This window comes from Rattus norvegicus, chromosome 3 (assembly GCF_021556685.1).
Source record: "Rattus norvegicus strain SHRSP/BbbUtx chromosome 3, alternate assembly SHRSP_T2T, whole genome shotgun sequence".
NCBI lineage: Eukaryota > Metazoa > Chordata > Mammalia > Rodentia > Muridae > Rattus > Rattus norvegicus.
In genome coordinates, this window is record NC_141536.1 from 132,886,846 (window position 1) to 132,906,291 (window position 19,446).

The 19,446-nt window shown below is 46.1% G+C and overlaps 1 protein-coding gene and 1 pseudogene across 11 annotated transcripts in view; one reads left to right on the top strand and one right to left on the bottom strand.

Moving 5' to 3' along the window:
• Rin2 (Ras and Rab interactor 2) overlaps window positions 1–19,446 on the top strand; it is a 216,724-nt gene that overhangs the window by 64,870 nt on the left and 132,408 nt on the right. For 6 of the 11 annotated variants that reach the window (XM_087652224.1, XM_087652231.1, XM_087652227.1 and 3 more), the window contains one exon: window positions 417–572. The gene's annotated coding sequence lies outside the window, so the exon portion shown is untranslated. 11 annotated transcript variants of the gene reach the window in all.
• LOC108350483 (probable rRNA-processing protein EBP2 pseudogene) lies at window positions 8,191–9,253 on the bottom strand (annotated as a pseudogene).

Sequence of the window (19,446 nt, forward strand, 5' to 3'; positions counted from 1 at the left end):
AGACTCCAGGTCTTTCAAGGTTCTTGAAATCTTGGCTTGTTTAGACAGAGTTTGCAGCCTGTCCAGGCTTCCCACCCTTAGCTATGAGCAGCACCGAGATGAGTCGAGAGTCTGCCCTCTCAGAGCCCATCACTTCTGCTTCTGCAGCAGGTTCCTCTTTGTTCACTGGAAATCAGTCAAGAATAGAACTTCTCTCATTCCTCCGTCAACCTTGAGGATTAAGTCTGTGTGTGAGTTAGGTCAAGGGTGTGTCACATGTATGTTTCATTACATCACTGCCATGGGAACATGTAGGGACAGTTGTATTCCGCTTCCACTTGTGGCTTCTGTCTTTGGGCCTGACTTACACAGCAGGGTGAATCACGCACTTCCTCTCTTTACAGTGACACGAATATCATGTCATTTTTCTCTTGCAGTACAAGGAATTAAACCTAGGGCCTACCACCGAACTACAGACCCTGCCTGTTTTTCAACTTTGTATTTGGAGACGGGGGGCATAATGAAGTTGCCTGGGCTATCCTTCAACTAAGTCTGCAGCCCCCTTCAACCTCACTGACCTCTGTGAGGAACTGGTGAGTGGCTCATTTACTCCACCAGCCCTAGCACCACCCTCGTCTTGCTTCAACCCTGCACTGTCTTAACAAGCCTTGGCATCTCGGATTCCCTTAACTAATCGGCATCTTGGTGGGTTTGTCTGATGTGAAGCCCTGGCAGATATTGTAGGTAGGCGGAGGGTAAAACCTGGGTATTAATGTTTCCAGATGTGCACCTCATCAAAATCACAGATTAGCTGGGGCCACAATGGGAGAACACCTACATGAAGGAAGGGTGTGCCCATGTGTGCCGAGAGGCTCCTGAAATGACCACTCATCAGTAAGATGTTCGCAGAGGTCATGGTTGAGCTGCTTTGTGAAGAACATGTTAGTGTTTTCCTGGCCAATACCTATATGGATGTGCATGGAGGAATAGAGTAAGCAAATGGCTATGGGAGCCTTAAGTAGGCATGCTTGCAAATAAGAGGAACTCATTAAGGCTATAAACAGGAGACATGATGAGATGAAGCCCTTCCCCAAACCCTAGCCCGGGTTATACATATCCTGGGTCTGGTGATGATAGACCCCCTTTAATAGCCCCCTGGTAAAAGTGAAGTCCCTGGAGTCCTCGAGTTCTAGATTGCAGAGAAGTAACCCATATTAGAGTGACCAATCTACTTAGCATGTCAGGCTTCCAGAAAGGCAGATCACCCCTGACTTTTACAGTGATTAGTTTTTTATCTTTTCGCTTTGCAATAGTTCAGTAGAAACAACGCTTTAGATTTTGAAATTTGACCTTTTCCTAGGCTATCAATCCAGGACTGTTCATTGTTCGGCTGTAGGCTGCTTGCTGCCAGTATCTCAAGCACACTGAAGGCAGGCTGGGCTGGGCTGTGTTGTGTATTTTCGATATGTTTGACATGTGTTCAACGTGGTACTTTCAGCTTGCCGTAGGCTTGTTGGACTATAACCCTACTGTAATACTGTAATACTGCATCAGCATTGTGTTTGACGAGAAGGCACTGTGACTTACAACGTGACTGGAAGTCTGTATATTGGCCGAGGTTTTTTATACTTGCGGATGAATTGCCTCTAGCTGGTTTGGGCAAAGAACAGTACCGAAGAATAGAGTTCCCAGAATTATGGATGGATCATGAACTGAGCATCCTAGTGGCTCTCATAATGACATAGCAGAATTGCTCTACCCACAGGCCAGGGGGCCGGGAGGACGCTGTCAGGATCATGTCTTTAGCTGTTGCTGAAGGCCACACGAGTTCAGCCTTGGCCCCTGGGTACCACGGGGATACTGGTGCTTAGCCCTGATAGGCAGCCCGGTTTCTAGCAAAGCTTTACATGGACCCATCTGTTTAGCCAGAGCCCAGAGACTGCGACCACACCCCAGCAATAAGAAGCCAGGAAACAAGAGCTCTATTGTCTTACTCAGCACTCTAGATTAGAAGTCTGGGAATTACCCTTCAAGACCCTAGGTGTGGGGGTACACTCACAAGACTCTGGACATTCGAAAATGATAGGATGTGGCCTTCAGAAAATACTTATTATTGAAAGGAGGAGGATAGAGGATGAAACGTGTGTGTTTAAGAATCATTTTTGATGAAAGCCGTTGGTTTTTCAGTCAAAGCCAATCCCCGTGACTTCATATGGGGCCATGAGATGGCTGGTTTCTTCAGCTGTTTCATAATAAGACCCCTGCAGTCTAACCTCTGTCTTAGTCTGCTTCCCAGAGCCCCAGCCTCTGTAGGAACCACATAAGCAGATGCCCACATAACACATTCCACGCCAAGAATGTGCAGCTGCCAATTGCTCCCAGCCAGGTAATGACTGCTGTCTGCTGCTTGGAAATGGTCTCAGTCATTTAGAGATTTGGTGTAAATTTTTACATAAACTTTTTTTAACCCGAAAAAAAGAATCTAGTTAAAGATGAACATGGTAAAAAGTACTTAGGGGGAAATATAGACGTGTGCCTTTTTTTTTTTTTTTTTTCGAAATGCATCTAAAATAGGATGAATCGTCAAGATCCAAATCCCAGCCTAATGGCTTTCCCAGCTGCCCCAGCTCCCCTCCCCATCCCACCCTTCTGGTATTTCCTGAAATGAAAGTTTTACACATTTCATCCTTCTTGATGCCTGTGTCCTCGAGGACCCAGATGAAATGCTGCTGTCCTGAGCCGTGCCCTTGCTGTCTTTAGTTTTATAGATGAGGAAACAGAGGCGCAAGATTGCAGGGCTGAGCTGGAACGCTGACCTCTGCGTCCCGCTCTGTCTAATTTCCTAAGAAGCTGACACCTCTAAGACAGGTTCAGTTGGTGTGAATCAACAGCAGGCAGAAGGCCTCCAAGGGTCTTGATTAATAATAATCACAGCATTGATAACCCAGATTCGCCATGCAGGTGGGTGTTGCAGGGCTTCACACACCTCATGCGGTAGAAGCTACTAGACCACCTTGTGGTTAAAATTTTACAATCACCCCCTCCCCCACCCTTTCTTTTCAATGCCCGTGGTTGCTTGACAGTTTGCTGCAGGCCTGGGGGCACATAGAAGGCAAGTGTTTGAGCTACCCTCCTCAGCTCTACACTCCTAGCCCCTCTTATCTCTCATTTTTCAAAGCAGGCAACTGAGGCTTTAAAGGGGTCCATAATTTCTCAATAACACACATTAAAAGATGCTAAAAGGCAAGTTGGACCCTCCCCCCTGCACCCATCCAAAGCCTTGCTTTTAACTTGAGTTGTGCTGCTGACACATCAAGGACCTCACTCATTCAAAGCACATGCCCCAGAGTAAAGCTGGGCTCAAAGTAGTATTTATTTGTCTTTGAGGCAATAGTGACATTTGTGCAGGGGTGGCCTTAAACTCAAGGAAAGATGTCTGCATGTCATGTTCAGGGAAGGCATGCCCTCCGCTACTCTAGATAACCTGTGTGTGGGGTAGGGAGGACACGGAGCAACAGGTTGCGGTAGCAGGCCTTGGTGGTCAAGAAAAGTCTCCTTAAATCAAGCTTTATGGGCTGTTCTTGGTGCCCCCTGCTTCCAAGATGGAGTCTTATTACTGAGTCCTTCAGAGAGAAGGAAAGCAGTGTCTCCCCATGGGGGAAGGGACGGAGGAGCCGACTCATTCCCTCAAACCTTTAGCAAGCCACAGGCTTTCTGCCTCCTCTTCCCCGTGCAGTTTCACTGGGATTTTCAATAAGAATTTTGGACGGACACACTCTTGAGGCAATGGAGTAGGTCCTGTGCTCAGGAGCCCGCTGACGTCATGAGAACTGAAATTCTAAAATGCATGTTGGTGAGAGAAGCCACCCGATGCTCTGTCCCTGTTCCCTCAGGATGGATGGGATGCAGGACCACCCGAGGGTCCATCCATGCGGTTCTCCCACAGCAGTACCTAACTCTGCATGAGGCGGATGGAGACCACATTCCATGATGTCGCCATACCGATTGTGCCACCCCTCGGGAAGCTGGGCTATATAGAATCAATGTATAGAAAACACTCAGCAGTCAGACAGTGGGCGGGGCAGATGCCAGTCCATCCAGATGAGTTTGTGTTCCATTGCCACTAATATTAGAGTAAATGACTGTTTCCTAAAGGATTTATCCTCGATCCCCACGTGAACAACGTATGAATGAGCAGATGATATTGGCAGATTTCCTTACACATCAGAAGCTCAGTCTTCAGAAAAACAAAACCACTTAGATTTAATTTAATTTCTCATAATTATGTGTCTACTTTAATTGTAACTGTACTGCATCTTTATATTAAGTGGCGTTTTTCTTGTTAGTATTTTTAATTTACCAACGAGGAGCCCATGCTCTTTCTCTCTATTTTTTTTAAATCTTACCTCATTTCTCATATTAGGGCTGCATAATTTTGAATGTCTCTTATGGTCATTGTAACCACATAATTCACATCTCTAATTTTCATAGTTTTTAGGATAAAATGAGTTTCTATTCCATTACTGAGATTAGATAATAAATGATTTTTGTGTTTATAGAAAACACTCATTAATTTTGATGAGCGCAGCTATTTCCTCAAAAAAATTTGATGTTAATTTTTTATGAACTTTATGTCATAATATTCATTTCATCAAACAAGGGCAACAAGTTAGTCATGTAGTCATGTAATCTTCAAAACAGCTATCCCTGGGTGTCTCAGTTAGGGTTTCCATTGCCATGAAGAGACACCATGACCAAGGCAGCTCTTACAAAGGACAACATTTAATTGAGGCTGGCTTACTGATTCTGAGGTTCAATCCATTATCATCATGGTGAGAGCATGGCAGCACCCAGGCAGGCATGATGCTAGAGTAGCTGAGAGTTCTACAGTTTCATCCAAAGGAAGCCAGGAGCAGACTGGCTCCCGCATGGCTAAGAGAAGGGTCTCTAAGCCCATCCCCACAGTAACACACTTCCTCGAACAAAGCCATACCTACTAACAGAGCCACTCGTTACACCGAGCGAGCGTGTTCAAACCACTGCACTGGGCAAGCAGCTACTTTCGTAGGCAGCAGTGTCGGGTTGGTTGGTAATCTCCTCATAAGCTACAGACCGTTTCCCCATAGTGGAAGGAATTGGGGAGACACAGATCAAAACAAAGAAATGCTCTTTTGTTTTTAACACACTGTTACACACCAGTCCCCTTCTGTGGAGAGCTTTTCCCCACAGTGTACAGGAATATGTAGCAATGGAGCTAGGGATGTAACTTAGAGGTGGACTTCTTACCCAGCATGTGTGAAGTCCTATATTCAATCCTTAACATTGCAAAACTATAAACAGAAAATGATTTAAAGAAATTGTTGGGCTACCCACTTATAAGCTCCTATCAGAGTTAAGTTTCCATGGACTTTGGTCTCCTCCCTCCCCATACTTGTAACTGAAGATGTCTTTGCATTTACTCACACCTTGGAGTGCTAGGGGAACATCTTCACCTAGAAGGTCAGGAGAGAAAGAAGGTGGATCCCAGGAGACCCAGAGGAGTCTTCTTTTATGCAGTCTCCTTAATGGTTTTCTGAAAGCTTCTCTTGCTCCCCTCGTGGATACTCATTGTGCTGGGAGACGTCCAAAGTAATTGATATAAACTCGTATCTTTCTAGAAATTCACAGGTCTGAGTTTCTGACATTGATTAAGGCGTTTTGTTATTGGAAGCTGAACCATCAGACAGCAGCCCGCTCGCCCTCACCATTGAACCACACTACCACTCACCTCTTTATTCTTCAACTCCTCTCACTCCCTTAACTATTTCCTAGGCATACGCCAGGCAAGGACTTGCTCACAAAGGATTTTATGTATGCTGTTGTGGTTTGAACATGAATGGCTTTTGTTCTGTTTAACTGAACTGAAACTATAACTTCACCTGGCTTTGGGAGTAACAGGCATTGCCCCATAGCCTGTGCCAAAACTGAATCATAGGGTTCATAGAATCATAGATTCATAGAATCATAGATTAAACCCTGTAAGCAGAGTGTTCTCTTCCTCTACTGGGAGGAAGAGTTTTGTTTACATTGGAGGATGATCTCAGTGTTCTGACAGTTTGCTGGGTGTGGTGTCTTGAAAGTGAATGTCTCAATAGGTTTATGTATTTGAACACTTGTCACCTGTTGGTGGCACTGTTTTGGGTCATTTAGAAAGTGTGCCCTTGGTGTAGGACATATGTCACTGGGGGGTTGGCGTCTAGAATTTAAAGACTTGATATCTCCAGCTTGTTCTCTCTGCTTTGTGCTCGTGGTCCAAGATACAGGTTCTCAACGTACTCTTCCAGGTCAGTATGCCTGCCCCCTGGTGCCAGGCTGTCCCCACCATCCCAGACTCTTACTCCTCAGGAACTGTAACTCTTTCTTCTGTAAGTTGCCTTAGTCTTGGTGTTTTGTCACAGCAGTAGAAAGACAGCTAAGATACCAGGGATGCCAGTGACCTTAAAATTTTCTGAGAACCTACCACTGTTAAAAATCAGAACAAGGGGGCTGGAGAGATGACTCAGTGGTTAAGAGCACTGACGACTCTTCCAGAGGTCCTGAGTTCAATTCCCAGCAACCACATGGTGGTAGCTGCATTTCCAGGGGATTCTCACACCCTTTGATGGCCGCCACAGGCACTAGCCAGGCTCATGGCACATCAACATGCAAGCATACATACATAAATACATACATACATACATACATACATACATACATACATACATACCTAAAGATAAAAATATAGTATCTTTTTAAATATTTTTAAATATTTTATCTGTTTTATTGGATTGTTTTCTTCTTACTGAGTTATAAAAGCTTTCTCTCTTTTCTTTCTCTACATAGACAAAGATCAAGTATAGAAATGGAGATGGGGCTGGAGAGATGGCTCAGCAGTTAAGAGCACCGACTGCTCTTCCAGAGGTCCTGAGTTCAATTCCCAGCAACTACATGGTGGCTCACAACCATCTGTAATAGGATACCCTCTTCTGTGTGTCTGAAGAGAATGACAGTGTATTCCTATACATAAAATAAATAAATCTTTTTTAAAAAAATCAGAACAAAGCTCAGGGTCAGCCTCAGAAACAGGAAGCCAGTCAAGGAAGCAGGTGTAGACCAGGCAGCCATATGGTTTGAACCTGAAATATTCCTTGCAGGCTCATGTTTAGAGTAATGTGGACATACGGCAGTAGTAGGGTGCTTTGGGGAGTTATATCCCCTACTTCCGGCCACTCTCTGCTTCCTGATGTGGTATGATGTGAGATGCCAACCTCTTCTGCCACCATGAACTCTGCCGTGATGGACTGAGACCTCTGAAATGGAGCCAGAATAAGTCTTTGCTCTCATAAACAGATTCTTCGGGTATTATGTTTGTGAGGTTCATCAGGTTGACTATCGATCACAGGTTAAGTGCAGGGAAACTGAGGCTCAGGGGTTATAGCACTCGTTTCTAGACCATACAGATGACCAGAGACAACATGCTATGGTTTCAGTGTTTCCTTTCGTATCCAGAAATTCGTGTTGAGATTTACTTGGCGCTGCAGCTGTGGGGAGAGACAGGGCCTTTAGGAAAGGTTAGGTCATAAGAGGGATCAGTGCCTTCCTGTTGGGAATAGGTTAGTGATCACAAGAGTGGGTGGGCATAAGGTCAGACTACCTGCTGTGATTTGTGGTTGTATGTGTGTTTACTTACTTGTCTTTCACTTTTACCATGTTCTGGTGCTCTTGACAGCTGCTGTTGCTATGCCACTGAGCTCCAGAGCCATGACGCAAAATAAATCTCTCTGCTCTTCCTTTTTGTTATTGGATATCTTTTTATTTACATTTCAAATGTTATTCCCTTTCCCAGCTTCCCATCCATAAGACCCCTATCCCATCCCCATCCCCCTTCTTCCATAAGGGTGTTCCCCCTCCCCAACCACCCCCCTTCCCGCCTCCCCACCCTGACATTCCCCTACACTGGGGTATCCAACCTTGGCAGGACCAAGGGCTTCTCCTTCCATTGGTGCCCACCAAGGCCATCCTCTGCTACATATGCAGCTGAATCCATGCATCTGCCCATGTGTAGACTTTGGATGTGGTTTAGTCCCTAGGAGCTCTGGTTGGTTGGTATTGTTCTTTTTATTTCTTCCATAAGTTTAATTTATTAAAATAATTTCCTACAAAAATCAGGACAAACATTCTGAGTGTGCTGTGCATCCCCTTCTCCTGGTTCTTTATACAAGGTGATGCTGTTCAGGGGGTTTTGCTTTTCAGTTTCCGTCTTGTATGTTTTCAGGGTCTCTTATTTGCCCCTTTCTTCCCAAGCCTCCTGGGGCCCTTGCCGTGAGCCACCTTGCCTCGGAAGCTGGAGACATCATCGTAGCTCTCTCGCGTGTTCCATTTGGAGCCTTTCTTCTTTCCACCAAAACCAAACTTCTGATTTTTGTATCTTTGTTTGGCGTTGGGCCCCTTTACTCATCTGCTGGCCTTTAGCTCCTCCTGCCTTTGCACCTCGTTCCACAGGCTTCTGATCGCCCTCAAGAAAATCCAGCTTATCAGAGAACCCTTTCTGGTATTTCTTGATGGCATTCATCATATGCGCTTTCTCCCGCTGCCTCTTCTGAAGGATCTCAGTTTGCACCTTCTTTCCGTATTTCCTAAGTGCTCGAAGTTGCTTGGCCCTTTCAGATTTCTCCATGGCAGCCTGTTTAGTCTGCAGCTTCTGTCGAATCGTTTGCATCTGCTGATCAGACTTGGCCACTTCTGCAAAATAATCAGTGGGCCTCTTCGTAGGGACTTGGAGCTGGTGGCGTCGTGGTAATACTGCAGCACTGTAGCCTAGGCCTGGCGGTAGAAACTCATTTCCCTCTGGAAGTCATCTTCTGGATTAACACTTCTCTTCTGGTCCTTGTTCTGGTCCTTGTTGACTGAGTTTCACTGACTTCTGGCACAGGACCCAGGGTCACATCTAGCCTTTCAACCCACTCCAGATCCCGTTTGAATTCTGCCAAGCACTGCTTCAGGCCATTCGTGTCATTCACCGCCTTCTTTGGCTTCTCTAGCACGACACTGAGGCCTGGCTTTAGGAGTCCGCAGGAAAACGCATCCTGCAATTCTTGATCTGAGGCCAGGCACTCATCCAACCCCGAGTCCGAGTCTGAGAGGGGAGGGGTGTCCATCTCGTGGACTCCTGCCCCGCGAGGTTCGGCTGCCACTCCACGTGCCCGTAAGACTTACCAGCACCAGCAACTTCTCCACTAGCCTCTGGCTTTTCAACAGGGACTTCCGCTTCCGGGTGCAGAGCCAAACTTCCTGTGTGCTCGTTGCTATAGGAACTGCTCTAGCATTTGGGAGTGCCTGGATTGCTCCGCATCTTTAGGAAGAGCACCTGCCGATCCCTTCGTTTTCTGGTAACCCGGACCCGTGAAGCAAGAGGTGAATAGTTTATCTGGGGTCCTTCTAAGGGCCTGGAGGCGTTGGGAGTGCATGGGAGGAAGGCAAAGCTTGGAAAGAACCCCGGGGATGTTCTTATGGGGTTGTAAGCCCCTTCAGCTCCTTCAATCCTTTCTCTAACTCCTCCATTTGAGACCCCGTTCTAAGTTCAATGGTTTGCTGCTAGCATTCTCTCTGCTCTTCATAAACTACCCAGTCTCAAACATTCTTCTATAAGCAACAGAAAATGAACAGAGTTAAGTACCATCCCGATATAGTAATCGGCCCTTCAGTGTGCTCAAAAAACAAACACCAAGTAACTTTGAAAAAATACTTTCATTAGGTTTCTTTTCAGAAGGGCCAATCTTATTGAAAGTCGCAAATTATTCTAAGTATCTTTCATGAATTAAAGTTTTCCATGTCTATAATGAAATACTTGAGGCTAGGTCTTCCAAGTTAGCTTCAGTTATCAATGACACAGCCCAGAGTTAACTGAGGGAGTCCTCACTGGGAGTCCTCACCTCTATCATTTCAGCCTGTGGGCATGTCTATGGGGCATTCTCTTGACTGCTAATTGATATAAGAGGCCCAGCTCACTCAAGGCAGTGGCATCCATAGGCAGGTAACCTCTCAATTATAAGGAAAACGGACCAAGTATGAGCCAGAGAGAACAAGCACAGTTCCTCTGGTTTCTGCTTCAGCATCTGCTTCAGTGCCTGCTCAGGCTTCCATCACTGATGGACTGGAAATACAAGTTGAAACAAACTTTTTCTTCCCCAAATTGCCTTTGTTCAGAATGTTTTCTCACAACAATGAAACGTAAACTAGAGCATGGGCCAACTTAATGAAGCAAAGAGGTTTGCTTTAGTTTGCTGAAAGTCCAAGATCAGTTAGCTCCATTGATCCAGCCTCGGGTGAGGGTCTAATGGCCTGTAGCGTTTTGTAATAGAAGTGGTTGGGGTGACCCACTCATGTGGCCAGACAAGAACCCAAAGGAAAGGAGAGCCTCATAATAGCTCATTCTCAAGAGAACTGAGATTCAGAGAGCCTCCTGAAGAACCCCTTGAATAGCTTCCTAGGATAGTGCCCCCAATACTAACTCCCTCTAGGTCTCATACCTTAAAAGTCCCACCACCTCTCAATGTGGCCAAACTAAGGACCAGACCTCTGGAGAATGAGCTGTATCCAAACCTCTAGTCATCAAAATGTTTTCAAATTAAAGATGTTGACTTTATGAAGCATGTGTGCTTTAACTCTGTAAAACACACCGTGCCCTGGCTCTGAAACTGTTAATAAGCTTTGAGGCAACTGGATTTAGGTCAAATAACAAGCCTCAGTGTGTGCAGATACCTTAATGAGATGTCAGAGAAGAAGCCATTAATTTCATGACTGTCAGTTGTAGTTAAATCTCCAAGTGTGTCAGATTCCAATGTCTTAATCATTTAAGCAAAAATAAGTCTAGCAATGTGGCCAGTGGGGGACACAGTTGGTGGTTGTAAGCAGGGACCTTAGGAAGTGCTTGTTACACACTTCATTGCTAAAGATGGGGGCTAAACAATCAAAGATGGGAAAGGTTCACTGGCTGCCTCTAGAACTCACACATGGCAAACAGTACTTTTTACTTCTGCTGAAGTTCTACCTCTTGTCGAAAGGATATCACTATGTTCTGTCCAACATTAGTCTATCAGAACTCTTAAAAGTGAAACCAAGGTAGTGACATGAACAGGTGAGTAATGGCTGGGAATGCTAGGGACAGGACAGGAGCCATCTAAAGAGAACCTTCTCTTAAGAGGCAACATGAGCTACTCCATTGCAGCCAACTGATGTTATAGGGGAGGCAGCTGTGTTCCTAGCTCCTCAAATTTTCCCAAAGATGCCAAGAATCCTGACTTTGGTCATCTCTTCATTTTTCTCCATTAGCAAGTGTCTAGTTTTTCTTTTCTTTGTTTTGTAGACCTGTATCAATGCAGCGTTTTGCTTTGCTGAATACCATCATGCTGAGCTGCCAGGCTTAACCCTTAAGTGGTTCCTATCAATGCCTTTTCTTCCCATCCACATCTAAGCATAGAACATTCATTTACAGCCTCTGTTTTGCCCTTCTCAAAAGTACATGTAGTTCTGTTGCCTTCCACCACTCAGTGTGCCTGGCTGGCACAGCTGTGAGAGCAGGCCCTAAATGCACCCTTGGGCTTTGGAATACATTGTAGCTAGGAGCTGAACAGTCTCTCTCTCTCTCTCTCTCTCTCTCTCTCTCTCTCTCTCTCTCTCTCCCCCTCTCTCTTTCTCCCTCCCTCTCCCTCCTTCCCTGCCTCCCTCCTTTCTCCGTGTGTGTGTGTGTGTGTGTGTGTGTGTGTGTGTGTGTGTGTGTGTGTATCTGTCTGTGTAATTCACATTGTGCCCATATAGCAGAAGGCTAGGTGCTTGGGGGTTGTGTTGGCAGGGGTTATAACTTAGAGTTGAGGCAGAACATACCCAGACACCAAAAAGGAGATTTATTACCCACGAGGGAAGAGTGGGTAGAGGACTACATCTAGATTGAACAAAATCCCTAGCAAGCGCAAGGCCCTGGGTTCGGTCCCCAGCTCCGAAAAAAAAAGGAAAAAAGAAATAGATTGAACAAAATCAGTAGCAGTCTCTCTCTCTCTCTCTCTTTCTCTCTCTCTTTCTCTCTCTCTCTCTCTCTCTCTCTCTCTCTCTCTCTCTCTCTCTCTCTCTCTCTCTGTAGGACTGGATTTTTAAGGATGAAAGGGGTGAATCTGTGCTAGGATGAGTTGGTAAGTCCTGAGTGTACAGGTTTGCCAGTATGGCTACTTGACGAATTGCAATTGTTTTTTTTTTTTGTTTGTTTGTTTTTTTTTTTTTTTATCTCAGAAGTAACTCAGTAGCTAAAGAAGGAACTAGACCTTTGAGACCAGCTTCAGGAATGTAATCTCATGGTTGAGCAGGGGAGAGGGAAAATGTTCCTGGCACCATGTTTGCCCTTCACTAGATAACTGGGCTAGACATAGAAAGGCTTTCTGAGACCTAGAGCAGATCCCAGCTCTGTGCTATTCAGTGTCATCTCTAGACCAGGAGTTCTCTGATGAGAGACTGCTGAGCTCTTGAAGTACAGTTAGGGTGAGCCCAGATGTGCCTGCCAAGGCAAAGCGAGCTCTGGATTTGAAAGCTGTAGGAAGAGATGAGATATCCCTTTTTTTTTTCCTTTTCTTTTTTCGGAGCTGGGGACCGAACCCAGGGCCTGGCGCTTGCTAGGCAAGCGCTCTACCACTGAGCTAAATCCCCAACCCCGAGATATCCCATTTTTAACATGGTAATTGTAAGTTGAACTCGTTTAGACGTATGGGTGAAATAAAATGCGATGGTAAAAGTCCTTTCCCTGGTTTGCGGTCACTGGGAAATTTAAATTTACATATGTTACTCATGTTCTCTTCTGTTCAGGGTTGCTCTGTATCCGTGGTCTGGAAACTTCTGGAAAGGTCCAGATAGCCCTCGAGATTCCCTGATCCAGGTAGTCGCTGCTGCAAATAATCACTGGGCTGGGCTTGTACAAAACTAGCCACAAATGGCACGCAAAGAGATGAGTGTAGCCGTCTTGCAATAAAACTTTATTTACAAAATCTGGCCGGGCCTAGATTGCTGGCTCCTGGTTGCCTAGAAACAGTAGGAGGACAGCGATGACAGTGTTGAGGGCTGGTCTCTCACTGGTTAATCAGGGCTGCTAATTCTTTCAAAAATCCATCCAGCTAGTGTCACGTGTTGGTGCACGTACCTTTCGTATTTCCCTTAAGTTGACTTGAAAACAGCTCATCTGGATCAGTCCTCTTCCTACCTCAAGGGTACAGACATTTTTTATTTTCAATTCTCTACCAGTGGTCAACAGTTTAGTTATCCAGAGTCTCGTTTTGCTCAGAGCTCCTGTGGCTTTTGTCCCACACCTGCATTCTGTTTGGTAGTCATTGCTTTGGAGAAAATTGCACAGGGCCAAGTAGGACTGGCAGGCTATTTAGGAGGTAGTAAAGAAATGGAATTCATTGGACACTGTAATTATAAACTGTCTTAAAGATGAATGTGATTTTAAGCCGCAAATTTGCCAACTAACACAAAATCCTTGATCCCCAGTGAATGAACAAGTTTCGGTCTTTTGCCATCAGAATAGAGACACCACTTGCTGGAGCTATGCAGACTGATGGAGAAAACTTGGCTAGAGGTTAGAGGACCTGACACCCATGAAACCAGCCTCCCTCCCAAGGTCAGGACATGTGACCTCAGACCCAGCCAGTCCCGGTAGCTGGAAAAACCTCCTCCAAACCCCGCTCTCGCCTTCCATCAACAGTGAAGTTGCAAAAGGGAGCTTCCAAAAGTGGAAACATTTTCAAATAAGTCTTTTAACTTTTCGCCTGTGGATACAGCTGCCTTGACACAAAGCCACATTTGAGGCATGATGTCTCGGAAGCCTGGCACCGCAAAGAGTTTTTCTACTGGGACCCATAATTGTTGGCTTTTAAGAGTGGTCCTGTGTTCAGTTTTATCAATGTGGTACTTGAACTGGACTTTCAGCTGACCTCCAAAAGGAAATAGTTTTAAAAGGAAGAATTTTAAGTCTGCCAAAAGCCAGATAATGGCACAGCACAGAGAAAAGCCAGCATTCTGTGGTTTTTATATTAAAATACGAGTCTCTTAATGCCTCAAAACAGCAGCCAGAAAATGTGACGTTTAATACATGAGGCTCGAAGAAACTGTTTTAATGAGCCTTATTTTTCCCTTTGTTCTTTGTGATGCCCCCAGAAGGAGCAAGCATCTTCCTCCTGGTCCTCCTCCACCATCCAGGAGCAAGTGTCTTCCTCCTGGTCCTCCTCCTTCATCCATTTGTGACTGTTTTCTTTAAAGCAATGTCAAAATACACTGAAAACAGCCATCAAGGCCTCATACTTGGAGGAGTTTCCAGCTGCAGGCTCTGCAAAATATCTTGAGGAGCAAAGGCACAAGTATCCGGCTCATCCAGCATCCTGAGTTACTGTTCCCATTAAGACACCTCACTTCCCATTGCTTTATCTGGGGCACGTCCTGCAGTTTTGTTTGCTAGTTGACAGCATTTTTACGTGTTCACGAGGAGCCACGTGAGAAGCAAACACCTATATACAGTGTACAGTGCTCGAATTGGGCTGCTTAGCATTTCTACTTCCTCACTAGGTACTTGGAACTATCTTGGGCTGAGGGTGGCATAGGTAGTAGAACATGTCCTTGGCATGCACAGAACGCTGGCTGCAACAGCTAGTGCTGAGAAAGAAAGGAAGGAAGGTGGGAGGGCGAAGGTGTTTTCCCATAGCCCTAGGGAACATTGAAATGAATTCTTCCTTTGTAACTTTATTTTCAACCTGTACATCCGTCTTCTGCTCCACTCCACGGTGTGTCTAGTCGACCCAGCCCTATTAATCCAGGCTCCATCCAGCTGTGTCTCTGGAAGTTGATAATGTGTGCTGAGAATGCTTCAACTTCACACCAGTTCACACCCTGGGCGGAACACGCATAGTAAGTCGGTTCACAGCAAGTGTGACTCACAGGCTAATTCCACTGCCTGCCTGCGATCTCGCTGCCGGCTCACAGTTGTCACATAGTAAGTGGGATAGGAAACACCAGCACGGACTGCTAACAGAGGATTAACCTGCCCACAGTGTAGGTTCCTTAATGTTCTATATCCTTATCGACACTTGGTAAGGCCAGCTGTCCCCGCCAGCGGGGACCCAGTTATTCAGGGTCCCGAAGAGGCTTTCTACCTGTGGGCCAAAATGGGGGTGAAGAGAAGAAGGAGACCAAGCAAAAGTTCTGTTGTCAAGGTCTCGTTTATTGGGATGAACATTGCAGCTTTTAAGGCTTTCAGGTAGGGGGAGTGACCTTTGTGAAATATGAAGGAGGGGGAGATGAGGGTATAGGCAGTGATAGCTGGAGGCAAAGAAGTCAGGCGATGAGGTCAGGTGGTGGAGACACTGGGTGTTGACTGAGGAGATAACTGGTATCTGCTGAGGGAAGGTATCTGCTGAAGGGAGCTGAGGCATCCCTTGAATGTTATACTCCTGTGCCGTAAATTCATGGGAGAGGCTTTATCCAACAATCTTAAGATTTATGGCAGTCATCTTCGGGGTGAGTCTCTGTGGCCAAACAGCCCAGAGTCACTTTGAACCATGCAGTCAAAAAGCGGCTAGGCCCAAATCCAATATGGCTCCGTGCAGCCAGCCATAAGTTTTACCCACTGAAGTAGATACGTGGGACGTTTCACTACAGCTCCAGTTTGGGGTTTCCTGTTAAGTAGCAAGGTTCATTTCTTTCCGATGTCTTAGGATAGGGAAGTCTCTATAGTGAAGACTCTGTTCGAGTCATTTCTGCTTTTAAAAGAAAAAGGTCTTTTTTCTCATTGGTTTTTGTGGTTCTTTATATTATTAGCCCATGAGTTCATCGACAGACCGACATACACGCGTGCACACTCACACCCACATCAGCACACACATGCACACACATATGTGTTGATAGTCCCAGTATCTAGAAAGCCGAGGCAGTTCAGTTTTTTTAATCTAAGCATTCAAGGTTACCCATAACAAGGCCGTATCTCAAAAACCTGGGCCTGGTGGCACAGACATAACCCCAGCTACTCAGAAATCTGTATTGTAGGCCCTATTGACAACTCCTCAGGAAGCTGCATGCAAGCTGCTCAGGAAGCTGCATTGTTCCTCCTCCCCAGGAGGAGGTGTATTGCAAATCCAAGGCCAGCCTGGTCCACTGTGGCCATCACTTTTAAAACGGAATCTCTTGCTAAACAAAACCTTTAATTGTAAGGAATTTTGGTCTTTAGTTTTACGGATTTATCTCAATGGCTTATCTTCTTTAAAATATTTATGACATGTATTTAATTGCTTATTTGGGGAGGGGATATGTGTGCATGTGCGTGTGTGTGCATGTGCATGTGTGTGTCTGCATATGTGTCACATAGCACATACGTGTGTGGTGAAAGAAGAGCTTACAGGAGTAAGTTCTCCCCTTCCATCATGCGGATTCTGGGGTTCAAACGCAGGTCCCCAGGCCTGATAGCAATTATCCATCGAGTTATCTGACCAGTTCGGGTTTATCTTTTCAAGTGCTTTGATACTTTATATTTTATTTCACTGAGATGTGGGTACTTTTATGTCCTGATACAGAACTCTGTGTCCCTCTCTTGGCCTTGCGTCCTAATGGACTTGGCAGTTCTTGATTGAGGAGCATGGAAACCTGGGGTGCCGGTTAGTTCTCCTCAGCTTGACACCCTCCAGAATCCAAAGGGAAGAAGGAAAACTCAGCTGAGAAAGTGCCTCCATCAAACTGACCTTTAGCAAGACAGTGGAACACTTTTCTTGATTATCGATTGATGTGGGAGGGCCCAGCCCACCATAGGTGGTGCTACCCCTGGTTGGGTGGTTCTGGGTTCTATAAAAAAAGCAAGCTGTGCAAGCCACTGAATAGCTCTCCTCCATGGCCTCTTCCTCCTGCCTGGAGTTCCTGCCCTGACTCCCTTCAAAACAGGCTATGAACTACAGATGAAATAAAGTCTTTCCTCTCCAAGTGGCTCTGGTCACAGTGTGTGTCATGGCAGATTAGGACAGCAGGTGTCTTAGTCCCTGGTCTATTGCTGTGAAGAGAAGCCATGATCAAGGCAACTCTTAGTACAAGAAACCAGGTTGGGAGCATGGCGGTACAATTTAGGCAAATGTGGTGCTGGAGATGTAGCCAAATCCTGATCCATAGGCAGTGGCGGTGGTAGCAGCAGAGAGAGAGAGAGAGAGAGAGAGAGAGAGAGAGAGAGAGAGAGAGAGAGAGAGAGAGAGGAGAGAGAGAGAGTCAGAGAGACACAGAGACAGAGATGCAGAGAGAGACAGTCAGGCCAGGCCTGGGATGAGCTTTTGAAACTTCAAAGCCCCTCCCCAGTGACACACTTCCTCCAGCGAGGCCACACCTCCCAATCTTTCTATCCTAGCAACGTGTTGCAGTCCCTGATGTCTAAGCATTCAGACGTATGAGCCAATGGGAGCCATTCTCATTCAAACCACCACACCAGCCTGGCTAAATCTAGGTGAAGCAGGAAGTTAAAAGGTAGGCCAGCAAATCCATGGCATAAACTGAAGCAGGAAGCCTACCAGCTTGTTGTTCCAAGGGACCGAAAAGAAAACTGCTCCAGGGGCTTTGGGGCTAAGGCCAAATGATGAATTCTCATGCTGTCCTGTTCCCATTTCAACAACCTCTCCCTTAGGTGCACTTTGGGGAACTGGTCAGCCTCCCTTAGAAAACCATTCTCTTTCATATCAACTGCTTCTGAGTCATTGCCTAGAGACATTAAAAATGTTAATAAAGTTTATATTAGAGACACCATGCCCATGTCAGGTGGCCATCACTTTTAAATGCACAGACACAGTCATCTGAATAATTCTCTCCTGACCACATCCAGGAAGTCAAACCTCCATTGGAATAACATTTACTCATCCCTAATTTTCTGACTGTTCCCTCTGCTTTCCATAAGCTTGCCTAAAAAAAGACCCATGTCAGTGATTCCATGATCTCACTTGTTTTCCTGCCGTCCCGGGCAAGTGTTTGGGTCTGCGTTTCATAACGAGACCCTGGCAGGGCCAGGATAGAGCTGCCCAGTCAGAGAACCAGAGCCAAGTGGGCAGGAACCAGGAGGCACAGCAAGAAGACAGGACCTCTCTCTGAGTGACAGGGCTGGAGGCCATGACTGTGAGGCGTCCACTCCAAGGCAAAGTGGCTGAGCAAGCAAGGCATACGCCGTGGTGGGCCACCCAGCTTTGTGTTTGGATTCCGCAGCAACAGAGTTGAGCCTCCTAAGAGGGAGGAGCTGGAGGAACACAACGCGGGGTTGATGACACAGGAGGAGGATGGAGGAGTCACACATAGCTGGTTCTATCTGGGCTCCACTCCGTGTTGACCCGGTAGCGTTAATCACGGTGATTACTGCCCACCCTAAGAGCAACAAGGCATGGAACAGGATGTGTGTAGACTGATAGTTTTCTGATTTCCCTCCAGTCTGTTTGTCTCTTCCTTCCTGTTGCTGTATCAACAAGTGGCTCTTAGTCCTTATCTTTCGTGCTCATTTTGCAGTGTTGGCCCAGCCTCACTGAACGGTTGCAATGCCTTAAACCCTCCCTGGACTTTGACACAGATCCCATCGGTTCCGTGGCATCAGCTTGCAGATGTGGACTTGTAACTCCTCCTGTCTCTCCAGCATGTATGTCTTCCTGAAGAGCTGGATCTGAGGATGCCCTTCCTCCTGAAATGTCCACCTGGTTGTCTAACCAATAAACTTAGGACTTCCGAGTTCAACTCACTTCTTTTCCCCGAACCCTTTTCCCCCTCAAGTGTGCTCTTCATTCTGAAAACAGTCCCTAAGCCCCAAAATTGGAACTCGTGGATTCAAGTGCAGGTGCTTTATTTGGGAGATGATTCCCCCAAATCATTAAGATGCCCCCAGACAGTCACCAGTAATTGACAAGGGAGGTGAGATAGGAGAGAGACAGGTGAGACTATAGGAGGCTTTGTGGAGGCTGTTACCATGGTGAGCTCACTGAGGAATGCTGAGATCCAGAATGGGAAGAGAAGCTGGGGAGTCTCGTCAGCCCTCGTCAGTCATTGATTTTCTCCATCACAGTCTGCCTCCTCTTGTACTTTCTGATCGCTTTACACATGGTAGCCTTAGGTCCTATAGCCCATGTCCAAAAGGACGTCAGTGCTGACATTTGCAAGTCATAAAGTAAGAAACGCTTTACAAGGTGGACTGAACCTTTCCTTGGGTAATGCCTTGCTTTGGGGTAACTTCGTGCTGCCTGGTTATCTCCTTCCAAGCCAAGCCTCTGCTGCTCTCCTACTTGCCCTCCCTGACACACATACCCTGCCCCTTTCAGAGCGCATGTGGACTCATCCTTCTCTGTTGGCACTGATGTTTTTGTATTTTGTCTCTTTAACTGTGTCCTTTGCAGAGGTACAAACATCTAATGAACAGAGACC